Below are 20,889 nucleotides of genomic sequence, written 5' to 3' on the forward strand. Positions count from 1 at the left end.
GTCGACCACATATTTAGCTTATTTCTACCCGAAACTGACCAAAAAACCGACACAATTTTAACAAAAAATCACTTTTGCATCAAACTCATTTTATGCAAAAATCGACCAAAAACCGACACCATTTAAACAAAAAGTCACTTTTGCACCAACCTTAGCTTATGCCTAAATCGACCTTATATTTAGATTATTTCTACCGTAAATCGACCAAAAACCGAAACCATTTTAACAAAAAATAACTTTTGCAACAAATTCATTTAATTCCTAAATCGACCACATATTTAGCTTAATTGTACCCAAAAACCGACACCATTTAAACAAAAAGTTACTTTTGTACCAAACTCATTTTAAGCCTAAGTCGACCACATATTTAGCTTATTTCTACCCGAAACTGACCAAAAACCGACACAATTTTAACAAAATCGACCAAAAACCGACACAATTTTATCAAAAAATTACTTTTGCCAACCTCATCTTATGCCTAAATCGTCCACATATTTAGTTTTTTTTTATCCAAAATCGACCATAAACCGACAACATTTAGAGAAAAAGTCACTTTTGCACCAAACTCATTTTAAGCCTAAATCGACCACATATTTAGCTTATTTCTACCCGAAACTGACCAAAAACCGACACAATTTTAACAAAAAATCACTTTTGCATCAAACCCATTTTATGCCAAAATCGACCAAAAACCGACACCATTTAAAGAAAAAGTCACTTTTGCACCAAACTCATTTTAAGCCTAAATCGACCAAATATTTAGCTTATTTCTACCCAAAACTGTCCAAAAACCGACACAATTTTAACAAAAAATCACTTTTGCACCAACCTCATCTTATGACTAAATCGTCCACATATTTAGTTTTTTTTTACCCAAAATCGACCATAAACCGAAACTATTTTAACAAAAAATCAATTTTGCACCAAACTCATATTAAGCCTAAATCGACCACATATTTATCTTATTTCTACCCAAAACTGACCAAAAACCGTCACAATTTTAACAAAAAATCACTTTTGCCAACCTCATCTTATGCCAAAATAGTCCACATATTTAGTTTTTTTTTACCCAAAATCGACCAAAAACCGACACCATTTAAAGAAAAAGTCACTTTTGCACCAAACTCATTTTAAACCTAAATCGACCACATATTTAGCTTATTTCTACCAAAAACCGACACAATTTTATCAAAAAATCACTTTTGCACCAACCTCATCTTATGCCTAAATCGTCCACAAATTTAGTTTTTTTTACCCAAAATCGACCATAAACCGACAACATTTAGACAAACACTTTTGCACCAACCTCTTTTTTGCCTAAATCGAACACATATTTAGCTTAATTGTAACCAAAATCGACCAAAAAACCGTCACCATTTAAACAAAAAGTCACTTTTGTACCAAACTCATTTTAAGCCTAAATCGACCACATATTTAGCTTATTTCTACCAAAAACCGACACAATTTTAACAAAAAATCACTTTTGCACCAACCTCATCTTATGCCTAAATCGTCCACATATTTAGTTTTTTTTTACCCAAAATCGACCATAAGCCGACAACATTTAGAGAAAAAGTCACTTTTGCACCAAACTCATTTTAAGCCTAAATCGACCACATATTTAGCTTATTTCTACCCAAAACTGACCAAAAACCGACACAATTTTAACAAAAAATCACTTTTGCACCAACCTCATCTTATGCCTAAATAGTCCACATATTTAGTTTTTTTTTTACCCAAAATCGACCAAAAACCGACACCATTTTAAACAAAAAGTCACTTTTGTACCAAACTCATTTTAAGCCTAAGTCGACCACATATTTAGCTTATTTCTACCCGAAACTGACCAAAAACCGACACAATTTTAACAAAAAATCACTTTTGCACCAACCTCATCTTATGCCTAAATCGTCCACAAATTTAGTTTTTTTTTACCCAAAATCGACCATAAACCGACAACATTTAGACAAACACTTTTGCACCAACCTCTTTTTTGCCTAAATCGAACACATATTTAGCTTAATTGTAACCAAAATCGACCAAAAACCGTCACCATTTAAACAAAAAGTCACTTTTGCACCAACCTCTTTTTTGCCTAAATCGACCACATATTTAGCTTAATTGTACCCAAAATCGACCAAACACCGACACCATTTAAACAAAAAATAATTTTTGCAACAAACTCATTTAATTCCTAAATCGACCACATATTTAGGTTAATAGTACCCAAAATAGACCAAAAACCAAAACCATTTTAACAAAAAATCATTTTTGCACCAAACTCATTTTAAGTTTAAATCGACCACATATTTAGCTTATTTCTACGCAAAACTGACCAAAAACCGACACAATTTTAACAAAAATCACTTTTGCACCAACCTCATCTTATGCCTAAATAGTCCACATATTTAGTTTTTTTTTTTACCCAAAATCGACCAAAAACCGACACCATTTAAACAAAAAGTCACTTTTGTACCAAACTCATTTTAAGCCTAAGTCGACCACATATTTAGCTTATTTCTACCCGAAACTGACCAAAAACCGACACAATTTTAACAAAAAATCACTTTTGCACCAACCTCATCTTATGCCTAAATCGTCCACATATTTAGTTTTTTTTTACCCAAAATCGACCATAAACCGACAACATTTAGAGAAAAAGTCACTTTTGCACCAAACTCATTTTATACCTAAATCGACCACATATTTAGCTTATTTCTACAAAAACCGACACAATTTAACAAAAAATCACTTTTGCACCAACCTCATCTTATGCCTAAATCGTCCTCATATTTAGTTTTTTTTTACCCAAAATCGACCATAAACCGACAACATTTAGAGAAAAAGTCACTTTTGCACCAAACTCATTTTAAGCCTAAGTCGACCACATATTTAGCTTATTTCTACCCGAAACTGACCAAAACCGACTCAATTTTAACAAAAAAATCACTTTTGCAGCAAACTCATTTTATGCCTAAATGGACACATATTTAGCTTAAGTGTACCAAAATCGACCAAAAACGACACACTTAAACAAAAAGTCACTTTTGCACAAACCTTAGCTTATGCCTAAATCGACCTAATATTTAGATTATTTCTACCGTAATCGACCAAAAACCGACAAAATTTTAACAAAAAATTACTTTTGCAACCTCATCTTATGCCTAAATCGCCACATATTTAGTTTTTTTTACCAAAATCGACCATTAACCGACAACATTTAGAGAAAAAGTCACTTTTGCACCAAACTATTTTAAGCCTAAATCGACCACATATTTAGCTTATTTTACCCGAAACTGACCAAAACCGACACAATTTTAACAAAAAATCACTTTTGCATTAACTCATTTATGAAAAATCGACGAAAAACCGAACCATTTAAAGAAAAAGTCATTTTGCACCAAACTCATTTTAAACCTAATCGACCATATTTAGCTATTCTCAAAAATCCGACACATTTTCAAATCACTTTGCACCAATATCTTATGCTAATGCACATAATTTATTTTTTTTAGCGAAGATAGACCTTAGGTCGAAACGATCTTAACCTATTCTCAAACTTTAAATGGTAAGAACCTAACTTTCTTGATATGAAGTTTAAGTTATGAATAATGTGCCAGTGGCCACTTTGGTAACAGAATGGCGCTGTGGATGAACCAAACGTTTTCTTGCCTAACATCATGCAGAAACCATAAAGCGTTGGTTGCTTAAAACAGCAGACGGTGATCATGAAGTCGAAAATCGCTAAGAGTGTGTAACAACTCACTGCCGAAGCAACTAGCCTTAAATGGATGGCGCTTAAGTTGTATACCTATACATTACCGCTAAAGTAGATGATTTATTTTTGTATAAATTTTACTTTAGTGTAAAGTGACAATGTTGTAGTGTATTTCTACGCATAACTGACCATAACTGACACAATTTGGTAGTAGCAAATAATCGAATGAGACCTTGGAGGACTGAAGTGGAGAAGGTTTCGTGTGAACAGTGTTGATCACGAGTTAGTCGTCCTAAGTTCAGGCGAAAGCCGAAAATTTTCAAGTAAAAAATCAGTGAGTAATATTGTCAAATCTTTTATGATTTTTAAATACTTGAATAAAATTTTCCCGATTTTAACGAAAGGGAATACGGTTCCAATTCCGTAACCTGTTGAGTATCCGTTTGTTATTAAATATGGGCCTCGTGCTCATCCTGGCAACAGGAACGACCATAAAGAAGCCGTCGAGAGATATCGGAAGAGTTTTCTTTTCTGTTTTATAGCCGTACTACCATGAAGTCTTTCGCAGAGAGATATGGTAGATGGGCTAGAAGAGCATGACATATACTGTTGTGTCGATATTTTCTCCTCGGACCTTGAAAATTTATGGTGGGGACACGCAAACTTCTCAACAGGCCGTACCAATATCCGCAGCTGGTCTCCAAGGTGAAGAGTCTCTAGTCGATAGAATAATGTAGGTAAGGGAAGTCGGCAAATTAGATCCGTAACTTCGGGATAAGGATTGGCTCTGAAGATTGAGATAGTCGGGCTTGATTGGGAAACAATAACATGGTTTATGTGCTCGTTCTGGGTAAATAGAGTTTCTATCATTTATGGTAGTTACTTGTTCCCCGGATAGTTTAGTTACGTAGCCAATTGTGGAACTTTCTTGCTAAAATTTTTAAGAATACTAATTGGGTTAAACCAGTTAGTTCTTATTAATTATAACGATTATCAATTAACAATCAATTCAGAACTGGCACGGACTTGGGGAATCCGACTGTCTAATTAAAACAAAGCATTGTGATGGCCCTAGCGGGTGTTGACACAATGTGATTTCTGCCCAGTGCTCTGAATGTCAAAGTGAAGAAATTCAAGTAAGCGCGGGTCAACGGCGGGAGTAACTATGACTCTCTTAAGGTAGCCAAATGCCTCGTCATCTAATTAGTGACGCGCATGAATGGATTAACGAGATTCCTACTGTCCCTATCTACTATCTAGCGAAACCACAGCCAAGGGAACGGGCTTGGAATAATTAGCGGGGAAAGAAGACCCTTTTGAGCTTGACTCTAATCTGGCAGTGTAAGGAGACATAAGAGGTGTAGCATAAGTGGGAGATATTAGATTTCGGTTTGGTATCGACAATGAAATACCACTACTCTTATTGTTTCCTTACTTACTTGATTAAATGGAACGTGTATCATTTCCTAGCCATTATACGGATATATTTATTATATCTTATGGTATTGGGTTTTGATGCAAGCTTCTTGATCAAAGTATCACGAGTTTGTTATATAATCGCAAACAAATTCTTTAATGAGAAGATGCAGTTATGTATTTTCAATTTGAAAATTTGGTATAACTCCAATTACTCAGGTATGATCCAATTCAAGGACATTGCCAGGTAGGGAGTTTGACTGGGGCGGTACATCTCTCAAATAATAACGGAGGTGTCCCAAGGCCAGCTCAGTGCGGACAGAAACCACACATAGAGCAAAAGGGCAAATGCTGACTTGATCTCGGTGTTCAGTACACACAGGGACAGCAAAAGCTCGGCCTATCGATCCTTTTGGTTTAAAGAGTTTTTAACAAGAGGTGTCAGAAAAGTTACCATAGGGATAACTGGCTTGTGGCGGCCAAGCGTTCATAGCGACGTCGCTTTTTGATCCTTCGATGTCGGCTCTTCCTATCATTGTGAAGCAAAATTCACCAAGCGTTGGATTGTTCACCCATGCAAGGGAACGTGAGCTGGGTTTAGACCGTCGTGAGACAGGTTAGTTTTACCCTACTAATGACAAAACGTTGTTGCGACAGCATTCCTGCGTAGTACGAGAGGAACCGCAGGTACGGACCAATGGCACAATACTTGTTCGAGCGAACAGTGGTATGACGCTACGTCCGTTGGATTATGCCTGAACGCCTCTAAGGTCGTATCCGTGCTGGACTGCAATGATAAATAAGGGGCAATTTGCATTGTATGGCTTCTAAACCATTAAAAGTTTATAATTTATTTTATGAACGACAATGGATGTGATGCCAATGTAATTTGTAACATAGTAAATTGGGAGGATCATCGATCACCTGATGCCGCGCTAGTTGCATATAAAAACATTATTTAATACAATGACAAAGCCTAGAATCAATTGTAAACGACTTTTGTAACAGGCAAGGTGTTGTAAGTGGTTGAGCAGCTGCCATACTGCGATCCACTGAAGCTTATCCTTTGCTTGATGATTCGATATATATAAATTTATTCTTTATATATGAAAATTATTTTTATATATTTATATGAATATACCTATAAATGGTAACATATATATATATATATATTAAAAAGAATATATTTTATATAAATATGGATAAATTATTTATCCTATATAAATTACGCTGGCTTGAATTTGATATAACATTATAAGTTTGTTATACTTAATTACATATGATATTATACTTATAAAAATTTTATTATATAAACACACGAAACATAGATATATGCATATGTGCAAATGTGTATGTATATACATATATATGAAATAATATGAATGCAAATAGCTTGGAGTGATCGTATTTGGAACATTGAAATATTTTTAATATTGGAAATTAATGATATGTGATATAAAATCAAGAATTAAATAGTTTGGTATTTAAAAATAATAACATGAGCATGATTTGATTATGAATACAGAAAATATAAAGATATATTTTATATACATATGTACAACTATATGTATATTTGGAGTGATCGTATGTGGAACTTGGAAGTATTTCTAATATAGGAATATAATGATATGTGATATAAATGCAAGAATTAAAAAGTTTGGTATATAATAAAATGACAATATTATGGATATGGGGAATGTTTCCCCATATCCTAAAAATTAGAGCATGAGCATGATTTGATTATGAATACAGAAAATATAAAGATATATTTTATATACATATGTACAACTATATGTATATTTGGAGTGATCGTATGTGGAACTTGGAAGTATTTCTAATATTGGAATTTATTGATATGTGATATAAATGCAAGAATTAAAAAGTTTGGTATTTAAAAATTATAACATGAGCATGATTTGATTATGAATACAGAAAATATAAAGATATATTTTATATACATATTTACAATAATATATATGTATATTTTTGATATTGTGTTATAATGAATAAAAATAACAAATAACTTTGAGGTGTGCCATAAAATATCAATATTATGTTTTATATGGATATGGATGTGGGAATGTTTCTCATATATAATATAACATTATAACATAAGCATAATGCGATTATATATATAGAAAATATAAAAATTTATTTAATATAAATAAATCTATTACGTGTATATGTGAAATTAAAGCAAAGATACCAGCTGATATGATATTTTTCATGTAAAGACTGATAATGTAATGAAAAATAATTCATTTCATATGATATGGGGAACATACTAAGCCGGCAATGTCTGTATATTTTATATGAGTATATATATATTTCTTAATATATATGAATAATTTTGAAGTGATAGTATAGTATTTTGTATTAAAATACGAAAAGAAACTATTTTTAAGAGGCACTTTCAAGTAAAAATACCCGATTTGCGGAAAGCGTGGCAGAAAACCTATATAAGGAGTGGTAGTCTCGTGCATGGTATATTTCATATGAAAAATTTATAATGAAAAATTATTAATTTAATTTCATATGATATGGGGAATATACTTAGCCGGCAATGTCTGTATATTTTATATGAGTATATATATATTTCTTAATATATATGAATAATTTTGAAGTGATAGTATAGTATTTTGTATTAAAATACGAAAAGAAACTATTGTTAAGAGGCACTCTGAAGCAAAAATACCCGATTTGCGGAAAGCGTGGCAGAAAACCTATATAGGGAGTGGTAGTCTCGTGCATGGTATATTTCATATGAAAAATTTATAATGAAAAATTATTAATTTAATTTCATATGATATGGGGAATATACTTAGCCGGCAATGTCTGTATATTTTATATGAGTATATATATATTTCTTAATATATATGAATAATTTTGAAGTGATAGTATAGTATTTTGTATTAAAATACGAAAAGAAACTATTGTTAAGAGGCACTCTGAAGCAAAAATACCCGATTTGCGGAAAGCGTGGCAGAAAACCTATATAGGGAGTGGTAGTCTCGTGCATGGTATATTTCATATGAAAAATTTATAATGAAAAATTATTAATTTAATTTCATATGATATGGGGAATATACTTAGCCGGCAATGTCTGTATATTTCATATGAGTATATATATATTTCTTAATATATATGAATAATTTTGAAGTGATAGTATAGTATTTTGTATTAAAATACGAAAAGAAACTATTGTTAAGAGGCACTCTGAAGCAAAAATACCCGATTTGCGGAAAGCGTGGCAGAAAACCTATATAGGGAGTGGTAGTCTCGTGCATGGTATATTTCATATGAAAAATTTATAATGAAAAATTATTAATTTAATTTCATATGATATGGGGAATATACTTAGCCGGCAATGTCTGTATATTTCATATGAGTATATATATATTTCTTAATATATATGAATAATTTTGAAGTGATAGTATAGTATTTTGTATTAAAATACGAAAAGAAACTATTGTTAAGAGGCACTCTGAAGCAAAAATACCCGATTTGCGGAAAGCGTGGCAGAAAACCTATATAGGGAGTGGTAGTCTCGTGCATGGTATATTTCATATGAAAAATTTATAATGAAAAATTATTAATTTAATTTCATATGATATGGGGAATATACTTAGCCGGCAATGTCTGTATATTTCATATGAGTATATATATATTTCTTAATATATATGAATAATTTTGAAGTGATAGTATAGTATTTTGTATTAAAATACGAAAAGAAACTATTGTTAAGAGGCACTCTGAAGCAAAAATACCCGATTTGCGGAAAGCGTGGCAGAAAACCTATATAGGGAGTGGTAGTCTCGTGCATGGTATATTTCATATGAAAAATTTATAATGAAAAATTATTAATTTAATTTCATATGATATGGGGAATATACTTAGCCGGCAATGTCTGTATATTTCATATGAGTATATATATATTTCTTAATATATATGAATAATTTTGAAGTGATAGTATAGTATTTTGTATTAAAATACGAAAAGAAACTATTGTTAAGAGGCACTCTGAAGCAAAAATACCCGATTTGCGGAAAGCGTGGCAGAAAACCTATACATGATGAACAGTTGATGTCCATCGGTATTGTAAACAATATTTGGTATAGTATTGTATATGATATTATTATATGTTGTAATTATACTCAAAGTAGTGTTTAATAGGAGATATTTGTTTTCAAATTGATCTTAATAAAGATAATATAGTGAAACTAACCAAGATATATACTATTTAGTATATATCATTTCTGTTTCGAATTATTATCGTGAATTTTTGGAAATGGTCTTATATGATTAAATATTGTATGAGTACCATTTCACCAATGTACCAGCATATAATCAAAGCGATTTATATGCAAATTCAAATATTGCCAAAATATATAAATTCCATTCCACATGAACTCATGTGTTTGGTTTTATTTAATGTATATCACAAAAAACGCATACGAAATTGGATAAATTTTAAATTTGTTGTCAAAATACATAGTTTAAACACAATTTATATTGGTTTAAGCCTATATACGTGTGATAATATATTAAGTGCAAATAAAAAGATATTTTTGAACGAAAAAAAAATTATATATTTATATAATAAAATATATATTTATATAGAGAAAAATGGCGAATGTGAATGCTATATAAAAATGGCCACAATCGTTTAACAAATTCTCATAAACTGTTGATAAAAAATATTTTTTTTTTATTGTTTTTATTCAAAAGTATTATTGAGTTGTCAAATATTTACATATGTGAGCGTATGCGCACGAAACGAAAACATTATTCTGGTTGATCCTGCCAGTAGTTATATGCTTGTCTCAAAGATTAAGCCATGCATGTCTAAGTACACACGAATTAAAAGTGAAACCGCAAAAGGCTCATTATATCAGTTATGGTTCCTTAGATCGTTAACAGTTACTTGGATAACTGTGGTAATTCTAGAGCTAATACATGCAATTAAAACACGGACCTTATGGGACGTGTGCTTTTATTAGGCTAAAACCAAGCGATCGCAAGATCGTTACATTGGTTGAACTCTAGATAACATGCAGATCGTATGGTCTTGTACCGACGACAGATCTTTCAAATGTCTGCCCTATCAACTTTTGATGGTAGTATCTAGGACTACCATGGTTGCAACGGGTAACGGGGAATCAGGGTTCGATTCCGGAGAGGGAGCCTGAGAAACGGCTACCACATCTAAGGAAGGCAGCAGGCGCGTAAATTACCCACTCCCAGCTCGGGGAGGTAGTGACGAAAAATAACAATACAGGACTCATATCCGAGGCCCTGTAATTGGAATGAGTACACTTTAAATCCTTTAACAAGGACCAATTGGAGGGCAAGTCTGGTGCCAGCAGCCGCGGTAATTCCAGCTCCAATAGCGTATATTAAAGTTGTTGCGGTTAAAACGTTCGTAGTTGAACTTGTGCTTCATACGGGTAGTACAACTTACAATTGTAGTTAGTACTATACCTTTATGTATGTAAGCGTATTACCGGTGGAGTTCTTATATATAATTAAGTACTTGTATTTTTTTATATATTCCTCCTATTTAAAAACCTGCATTAGTGCTCTTCATCGAGTGTTATTGTGGGCCGGTACAATTACTTTGAACAAATTAGAGTGCTTAAAGCAGGCTTCAAATGCCTGAATATTCTGTGCATGGGATAATGAAATAAGACCTCTGTTCTGCTTTCATTGGTTTTCAGATCAAGAGGTAATGATTAATAGAAGCAGTTTGGGGGCATTAGTATTACGACGCGAGAGGTGAAATTCTTGGACCGTCGTAAGACTAACTTAAGCGAAAGCATTTGCCAAAGATGTTTTCATTAATCAAGAACGAAAGTTAGAGGTTCGAAGGCGATCAGATACCGCCCTAGTTCTAACCATAAACGATGCCAGCTAGCAATTGGGTGTAGCTACTTTTATGGCTCTCTCAGTCGCTTCCCGGGAAACCAAAGCTTTTGGGCTCCGGGGGAAGTATGGTTGCAAAGCTGAAACTTAAAGGAATTGACGGAAGGGCACCACCAGGAGTGGAGCCTGCGGCTTAATTTGACTCAACACGGGAAAACTTACCAGGTCCGAACATAAGTGTGTAAGACAGATTGATAGCTCTTTCTCGAATCTATGGGTGGTGGTGCATGGCCGTTCTTAGTTCGTGGAGTGATTTGTCTGGTTAATTCCGATAACGAACGAGACTCAAATATATTAAATAGATATCTTCAGGATTATGGTGTTGAAGCTTATATAGCCTTCATTCATGGTGGCAGTAAAATGTTTATTGTGTTTGAATGTGTTTATATAAGTGGAGCCGTACCTGTTGGTTTGTCCCATTATAAGGACACTAGCTTCTTAAATGGACAAATTGCGTCTAGCAATAATGAGATTGAGCAATAACAGGTCTGTGATGCCCTTAGATGTCCTGGGCTGCACGCGCGCTACAATGAAAGTATCAACGTGTATTTCCTAGACCGAGAGGTCCGGGTAAACCGCTGAACCACTTTCATGCTTGGGATTGTGAACTGAAACTGTTCACATGAACTTGGAATTCCCAGTAAGTGTGAGTCATTAACTCGCATTGATTACGTCCCTGCCCTTTGTACACACCGCCCGTCGCTACTACCGATTGAATTATTTAGTGAGGTCTCCGGACGTGATCACTGTGACGCCTTGCGTGTTACGGTTGTTTCGCAAAAGTTGACCGAACTTGATTATTTAGAGGAAGTAAAAGTCGTAACAAGGTTTCCGTAGGTGAACCTGCGGAAGGATCATTATTGTATGTTTCTACCGTTAACAAAAATATATATATATTGCCAATTTACCAAACAAAATATGTTTTTATAAAATCATAATTGTAAAATGAAATATATTCAGTTGTATATATTATATGTTTATATTAATTATATTGCCAATATACTCATTTAGTAGTAGCTATACATATGACATCGTGTTCTATGTCTGTAGCAATTAATATATAGAAACATATTGATGATATTATTACAATAATATTGATTTATAAAATCTGTGTGCATATGTACCATAGTATGCACGCGTTGCGAATATGTATTGTCTATCATAGTTATGGGCATACATTGGTTAATGCAACAGCCTAAAAAGTACAATGTTGTACCTGATTTCAGGTTAATACTTTTATATAAATTGATAATTATCAAACAAACCAAAATACATATTATATTATTTAACTATATGGTAATATATCGTTTATATAAAACTAAGACATTTCGCAACATTCTTTTAGGATAAAATTAAAATTTATTGAAGGAATTGATATATGCCAGTAAAATGGTGTATTTTTAATTTCTTTCAATAAAAACATATCTGACAAATAAATGAATAAACAAATTTTAATCACTCTAAGCGGTGGATCACTCGGCTCATGGGTCGATGAAGAACGCAGCAAACTGTGCGTCATCGTGTGAACTGCAGGACACATGAACATCGACATTTTGAACGCATATCGCAGTCCATGCTGTTTGGTACTTTAATTAATTTTATAGTGCTGCTTGGACTACATATGGTTGAGGGTTGTAAGACTATGCTAAATAAGTTGTTTAAAAATTTTACGAAATTTTTAAGCATATTGTATATTATTGGATATAATACATTCATAATATTGATATTAAATGGAAACGCATTATCTCTCATTGTTGTATATATTTGTGTGAGAAGAACGAAGAAAAATATTTTTTTTTTGTCCTTTTTGAATCAAATAATACTGAGGAATGTCTAGCATAAAAAAAATAATTAAAGTTTTTTCATCTAGAATTGCCTCTTATTAATGTTTCGAAAGGAAATTTTGTTGTAAATATATATATTTAATATACTTCGTGATGTTCGTTATAAAATACGAATATTATAATGATTTCATTATGAGAACGCTCTATATATAATAATATAGTGTAATTATCATTAAAAATTTTAATATACGTATATACAACCTCAACTCATATGGGACTACCCCCTGAATTTAAGCATATTAATTAGGGGAGGAAAAGAAACTAACCAGGATTTTCTTAGTAGCGGCGAGCGAAAAGAAATCAGTTCAGCACTAAGTCACTTTGTCTATATGGCAAATGTGAGATGCAGTGTATGGAACGTCAATATTCTAGTATGAGAAATTAACGATTTAAGTCCTTCTTAAATGAGGCCATTTACCCATAGAGGGTGCCAGGCCCGTATAACGTTAATGATTACTAGATGATGTTTCCAAAGAGTCGTGTTGCTTGATAGTGCAGCACTAAGTGGGTGGTAAACTCCATCTAAAACTAAATATAACCATGAGACCGATAGTAAACAAGTACCGTGAGGGAAAGTTGAAAAGAACTCTGAATAGAGAGTTAAACAGTACGTGAAACTGCTTAGAGGTTAAGCCCGATGAACCTGAATATCCGTTATGGAAAATTCATCATTAAAGTTGTAATATTTTTAAAATATTATAATAATAGTGTGCATTTTTTCCATATAAGGACATTGTAATCTATTAGCATATAACAAATTTATCATAAAATATGACTTATAGTTTATTCAAATTATTATGCTTGCATTTTAACATAGAATAAATGTCATTAATTTGATAAAGTGTTGATAAATTAAAATTAATACAGTGCGTTAATTTTTCGAAATTATATAATGGCATAATTATCATCGATTTTTGTGTTTATTATATGCATTTGTATGATTAACAATGCGAAAGATTCAGGATACCTTCGGGACCCGTCTTGAAACACGGACCAAGGAGTCTAACATATGTGCAAGTTATTGGGAGATAAACCTAATAGCGTAATTAACTTGACTAATAATGGGATTAGTTTTTTAACTATTTATAGATAATTAACACAATCCCGGGGCGTTCTATATAGTTATGTATAATAATATTTATATTATTTATGCCTCTAACTGGAACGTACCTTGAGCATATATGCTGTGACCCGAAAGATGGTGAACTATACTTGATCAGGTTGAAGTCAGGGGAAACCCTGATGGAAGACCGAAACAGTTCTGACGTGCAAATCGATTGTCAGAATTGAGTATAGGGGCGAAAGACCAATCGAACCATCTAGTAGCTGGTTCCTTCCGAAGTTTCCCTCAGGATAGCTGGTGCATTTTAATGTTATATAAAATAATCTTATCTGGTAAAGCGAATGATTAGAGGCCTTAGGGTCGAAACGATCTTAACCTATTCTCAAACTTTAAATGGGTAAGAACCTTAACTTTCTTGATATGAAGTTTAAGGTTATGATATAATGTGCCCAGTGGGCCACTTTTGGTAAGCAGAACTGGCGCTGTGGGATGAACCAAACGTAATGTTACGGTGCCCAAATTAACAACTCATGCAGAAACCATGAAAGGCGTTGGTTGCTTAAAACAGCAGGACGGTGATCATGGAAGTCGAAATCCGCTAAGGAGTGTGTAACAACTCACCTGCCGAAGCAACTAGCCCTTAAAATGGATGGCGCTTAAGTTGTATACCTATACATTACCGCTAAAGTAGATGATTTATATTACTTGTGATATAAATTTTGAAACTTTAGTGAGTAGGAAGGTACAATGGTATGCGTAGAAGTGTTTGGCGTAAGCCTTCATGGAGCTGCCATTGGCACAGATCTTGGTGGTAGTAGCAAATAATCGAATGAGACCTTGGAGGACTGAAGTGGAGAAGGGTTTCGTGTGAACAGTGGTTGATCACGAGTTAGTCGGTCCTAAGTTCAAGGCGAAAGCCGAAAATTTTCAAGTAAAAAATCAGTGAGTAATATTGTCAAATCTTTTATGATTTTTAAATACTTGAATAATTTTGAACGAAAGGGAATACGGTTCCAATTCCGTAACCTGTTGAGTATCCGTTTGTTATTAAATATGGGCCTCGTGCTCATCCTGGCAACAGGAACGACCATAAAGAAGCCGTCGAGAGATATCGGAAGAGTTTTCTTTTCTGTTTTATAGCCGTACTACCATGGAAGTCTTTCGCAGAGAGATATGGTAGATGGGCTAGAAGAGCATGACATATACTGTTGTGTCGATATTTTCTCCTCGGACCTTGAAAATTTATGGTGGGGACACGCAAACTTCTCAACAGGCCGTACCAATATCCGCAGCTGGTCTCCAAGGTGAAGAGTCTCTAGTCGATAGAATAATGTAGGTAAGGGAAGTCGGCAAATTAGATCCGTAACTTCGGGATAAGGATTGGCTCTGAAGATTGAGATAGTCGGGCTTGATTGGGAAACAATAACATGGTTTATGTGCTCGTTCTGGGTAAATAGAGTTTCTATCATTTATGGTAGTTACTTGTTCCCCGGATAGTTTAGTTACGTAGCCAATTGTGGAACTTTCTTGCTAAAATTTTTAAGAATACTAATTGGGTTAAACCAGTTAGTTCTTATTAATTATAACGATTATCAATTAACAATCAATTCAGAACTGGCACGGACTTGGGGAATCCGACTGTCTAATTAAAACAAAGCATTGTGATGGCCCTAGCGGGTGTTGACACAATGTGATTTCTGCCCAGTGCTCTGAATGTCAAAGTGAAGAAATTCAAGTAAGCGCGGGTCAACGGCGGGAGTAACTATGACTCTCTTAAGGTAGCCAAATGCCTCGTCATCTAATTAGTGACGCGCATGAATGGATTAACGAGATTCCTACTGTCCCTATCTACTCAGTTGCTTTTTGACTGCCACTCGAAGCAGACGTGTTTTTCAAGCGGTCCGCTATACCGTCGTTCGAGAAAAGTAAAAAGTGATTTTTCCAAGTGGAAAACATATTAAAATTGCCGCGAGATCACGCGCTGTTCGCCAGTGAAATCGCGTGTTAATTTGGTGAAAAACAGAGCAGCTATTTGCAAATTAATATTTGTAAAATAAACGCTAAAAACAGCCACGTGCGGAACCTTAGTTCGTCAACAAGTGCGAATAGTTCGACAACAAGTCGGAATAGTTCGTCAGCACGTTCGAGTTCGAAGCTTTGGTTCGAAGCTTTGGCTTGAGTTCGGAGCTTTTCGGTTGGTGTCCCCGCTAAAACTTTCGGTTTTAGTCTCCGCTAGAACTTGCGGTTCGTGTCTCCGCCGAGACTTTTGGTTCGCGTCTCCACTAGTGCCGTTTAGTGTCGAGTCACGCCAATAGAGGGAGCCATAACTAGCCGGGTATGGAAGTGGATACGGAGGCCGACGCCAGCGACACTAGCCTGGCTAGTGTAGGGGCGAGCTCGTCGTCGAGCGTTCCCACCCGCAGGCGGGGTCGGCCGAAGTCCTCAGCCGCCAAAAAGGGAGCCAAAAAGATCGGGCTTGGGATTGGGATAGCCGGAGAGCTGCCGATCCCTGCCGAGAGATCGCCGCCACCATCGCTCCCCTTTGAGGAGGCTCCAGGCACCTCTGGCGCCGCCGCTGCCGCTGCCACCACCGCTGCCAGTACCTCTGCCGCCGCTGCTACCATCGCTGCCACCACCGCTGCTGCCACCGCTGCCACCACCGCTGCCGCTGCCACATGCCCGGCAACTGGCATTGTCGCGGCAGGCTACTCGGCCATCATTGCGGAAATGTCTGCGATCAGGATGGCGGTGAACGAGGCTGTGCTGAAGGGGCTGATGCCGACAGAGGCTTCCATAGGAATCCTCGTCGCTACCAACCGGTACGACGAGTTGGTCATGGCCCTGGCTGGAGAAAAGGTGCGCCTGGAGGAGAGGGCAAGGATGCCGCCTCCACCGAGACCCGCTGCTGCTGCCCACACGGGCACCACCGCCGTCACAACCGCTGCGTATGCGACAGCCTTCCCAGGCCTGCCCGCACCGAGCGCCGTCGCTGCACCGATCCCAAGGCCTAGGGATACCTGGTCTGCTCTAATAAGGAGCAAGAACCCGGAGGAGACCAGCAAGGAGCTTGTGGAGCGTGTAAAGAAGACCGTGGTACCGGCACTTGGAGTCCGCGTTCACGAGGTTCGCGAGCTGAAGAGCGGAGGAGCGATTATTCGCACCCCTTCAGTGAGCGAACTGAGGAAGGTAGTGGCCAGCAGCAAATTCGCCGAAGCAGGACTGGTGGTCAAGAAGAGGCCGGAGACCAAGCCTCAGGTCGTGGTGTATGACGTGGACACGTCGATCACACCTGAAGAGTTCATGGAGGAGCTCTTCGCGAAGAACCTGGAGGAGACCATGACCGCCGCGGAATTTAAAAAGTCGGTTCACCTGGGCAGTAAACCCTGGTCGGTCACCGACGGCGCCACGATCAACGTGACGCTAGAGGTCGACACGAAGGCACAGGAGGCGTTGCACGAATGCGTGTACATAAAGTGGTTCAGATGCCGCTGCCGCTCCTTGGTCCGAACATACGCCTGCCACAGATGTGCAGGCTTTGACCACAAGGTGTCGCAATGTCGCCTTAAGGAGAACGTGTGCCACCGGTGTGGACAGAACGGCCACAACGTTGCACGGTGTCCCAACCCCGTGGACTGCCGCAACTGCCGCTTCAAGGGGTACCCTGCAGCACATTCCATGCTGTCAGCGGCGTGCCCGATCTACGCAGCGGTACTGGCGAGGGTGCAAGCTAGACATTAATGTTTAGCTTCATCCAAGCTAATTGTGGCCGTGGCCGAGCGGCTGTGATGGAACTCGGAGCCATCATGCGCAGCTCTGGCCGTCAGTTCGCACTGGTCCAGGAGCCGTACGTCGATGGAGCAGGGCGGATTACCGGCCTTCCTTCTGGAATGCGAGTATTCCAGGACCGCCGAGGAAAAGCTGCTATCATCGTCGACGAACCGGACGCCATCTGCATGCCAATGGAGACCCTTACCACGGATTTTGGAGTATGCGTCAGAGTTACGGGAAGATTCGGCTCAATCTTCCTATGCTCCGTGTACTGCCAATTCGACACCGACTTGGCGCCGTACCTCAGGTACTTAGATGCGGTGCTGCTGCTGGGCAGCCGCACTCCTGTCATCTTTGGGCTCGACGCGAACGCAGTATCCCCAGCGTGGTTTAGCAAGCTCTCCGGACACAATCGGGGGCAAGCTAACTATGCACGGGGTGAGCTGCTGTCTGAGTGGATAACCGAGATGAGAGCCGGCGTGCTCAATGAAGCCAGTCGGGTATTTACATTCGATAACCGTAGAGGCCAAAGCGACATCGATGTGACAATCGTCAACCAAGCTGCGACTATGTGGGCCACATACGATTGGGAAGTGAAGGAATGGGACACCAGCGATCACAACATGATCCATGTTGTGGTGACGACTGACCCGAACGACGCAGTTGAGCCCATTGCTCCTGTGCCGTCCTGGAAGCTTTCCAATGCGCGCTGGCGATTGTTCGAGGAGGAAGTGGTAAGGGAGACAGCCGAATTACCGGAAGACACCGCCGAATCGCCGTTGGACAACCAAGTGTCTGCACTGCGCTCTGTAGTGCACAGTGTGTGCGACAGAGTGCTGGGACGCAGCACACCGAGAGCCGCGAGAAAAGTAGTTTGGTGGACTGCCGAACTACACTCCAAACGCCGAGAGGTCAGGAGACTGAGGCGAAGGCTCCAGGACGCTCGTCGGCACGAGACCGACGCAGCAGAGGAACTTGTGCTCGCGTTGAGGATCTCCTCAGCGCAGTACAAGAAGCTCATCCTGAGATCGAAGGAAGACAACTGGCGACGCTTCGTGGGAGAGAACAGAGATGATCCATGGGGGCACGTCTACAGGATTTGCCGAGGCCGCAAAAAGAGCACGGAGATTGGATGCCTTCGAACGGATGGTAGGCTGGTCGCAACATGGCACGACTGTGCGGGTGTGCTCCTTCGCAACTTCTTTCCTGTTGCGGAGTCGAATGCACACATTGCCATCCCGATCGAGGCTCCACCGGCCCTCGAAGCTTTCGAGGTTGATGCATGCGTCGCCAGGTTGAAGAGCAGACGCTCTCCCGGCATGGACGGCATCACAGGTGCCATTTGCAAGGCATTGTGGCGTGCCATCCCTCAGCACATGACAGCGATGTATTCCCGCTGCCTGGAGACAGGGTATTTCCCAACGGAATGGAAGCATCCTAGGGTGGTTCCACTTCTGAAGGGACCCGATAAGGACCGGACCGATCCAACCTCATATCGGGGTATCTGTCTGTTGCCAGTGCTGGGCAAAGTGCTTGAGGGCATCATGGTGAATCGTCTGAAGGACACCATTCCGGATGGCTGCAGATGGCAATTTGGCTTTCGCCAAGGACGTTGTGTGGAGGATGCTTGGAAACACGTCGTGAGTACTGTTTCGGCCAGCCGGTCGAAATACGTGCTCGGAGTCTTCGTGGACTTCAAGGGAGCCTTCGACAACGTCGAGTGGAATGCTGCACTACGCCGCCTCCTTGAGCTGGGATGCCGAGAAGCAAGCTTGTGGCGAAGTTTCTTCTCCGGCCGGAGTGCGAGCATCGTCAGTAGGCATGGAGTAGCCACTGTTCCAGTTGTCTTCCTTCGATCTCAGGATGAGCTTCTTGTACTGCGCTGAGGAGATCCTCAACGCGAGCACAAGTTCCTCTGCTGCGTCGGTCTCGTGCCGACGAGCGTCCTGGAGCCTTCGCCTCAGTCTCCTGACCTCTCGGCGTTTGGAGTGTAGTTCGGCAGTCCACCAAACTACTTTTCTCGCGGCTCTCGGTGTGCTGCGTCCCAGCACTCTGTCGCACACACTGTGCACTACAGAGCGCAGTGCAGACACTTGGTTGTCCAACGGCGATGAGTAAATACCAAAACCATACATGCCCCGTTATTTAAAACATAAATAAAGAACACAAAATAAAACAAAGATGTACATTAATTTGGGAGGTGTAAGAATTGACGGGGTGGACAGTGCCCTTGTTAATGTATTATGCGGGATATACTGGGACCATCTGCAAGGCCGGAAAGTGCAAAGCCCGAAAGCACAGGAAATTGCCAACATGACGTTGTCGTTCGGTGGAGCCCAAGTTTGCGACATAAGTGCAGCAGGAGTGATTAATTTGGACCATCAACGTAAGGGTAAGTAAATTAGTTACATTTATATTATATTCTTCTAATAATGTATTCCATTCAGCGGGGACGACGCACGCGAAGTATGCTGAGCCTGTTACTCCGGTGCAGAATATTTCTGTTCTGATGATATCTCAGGATATTGAGGATATTGAGAACAATATGAACGGTGATACGGAGGAGTCGGCCACAACTCAGGATATTGAGGATATTGACAACAATATGAACGGTCATACGGAGGAGTCGGCCACAACTCACGATATTGAGGATGTTGACAATATGCACGGTGATACGGAGGAGTCGGCCACAACTCAGGATATTGAGGATATTGACAACAATATGCACGGTCATACGGAGGAGTCGGCCACAACTCACGATATTGAGGAGAATATTGACAACATTTCTGACAATATTCACAATATTTCTGATTATACAGTCAATGATATGGAGTGTACTATTTCTGATGAAATATATGATTCGTCTGAGCCAGTGCACCACGTGGAGGAGAAGCAGGAGCAGGAGGTTCGGGAGGATCCGGACTTAAGTAAGTAAATAAGTAAAATTTAAAAAAACTACATATAATAACTTCTTAATTCTCCAGACATGTTTACTGAAGACATTCTTAGTACTGAAAGTGGAAAGGACTATTTGAAAACACCGATTTCCCCTAAGGCTTCGCCCCCCGTGCATGGCTGCAAATGCAAACTATGCGGCAAAATGATTGGAAGGTTGAGCACCTTGGAAAACCACGTAATGAACCAACATAACACAGCAA

The 20,889-nt window shown here is 38.5% G+C and overlaps 2 non-coding genes and 1 pseudogene across 2 annotated transcripts; all 3 read left to right on the plus strand.

Moving 5' to 3' along the window:
* Positions 1-9,921: 9,921 nt before the first annotated feature.
* LOC117192125 lies at positions 9,922-11,916 on the plus strand. Its single transcript, XR_004474221.1, has one exon. It is a non-coding gene; the product is annotated as a small subunit ribosomal RNA (ribosomal RNA).
* Positions 11,917-12,512: 596 nt separating this feature from the next.
* LOC117192115 lies at positions 12,513-12,691 on the plus strand. The gene has a single exon (XR_004474213.1). It is a non-coding gene; the product is annotated as a 5.8S ribosomal RNA (ribosomal RNA).
* Positions 12,692-13,097: 406 nt separating this feature from the next.
* On the plus strand, positions 13,098-15,879 carry LOC117192133 (annotated as a pseudogene).
* Positions 15,880-20,889: the final 5,010 nt, after the last annotated feature.

Source organism: Drosophila miranda (assembly GCF_003369915.1).
Source record: "Drosophila miranda strain MSH22 chromosome Y unlocalized genomic scaffold, D.miranda_PacBio2.1 Contig_Y1_pilon, whole genome shotgun sequence".
Taxonomy (NCBI): Eukaryota; Metazoa; Arthropoda; class Insecta; order Diptera; family Drosophilidae; genus Drosophila; species Drosophila miranda.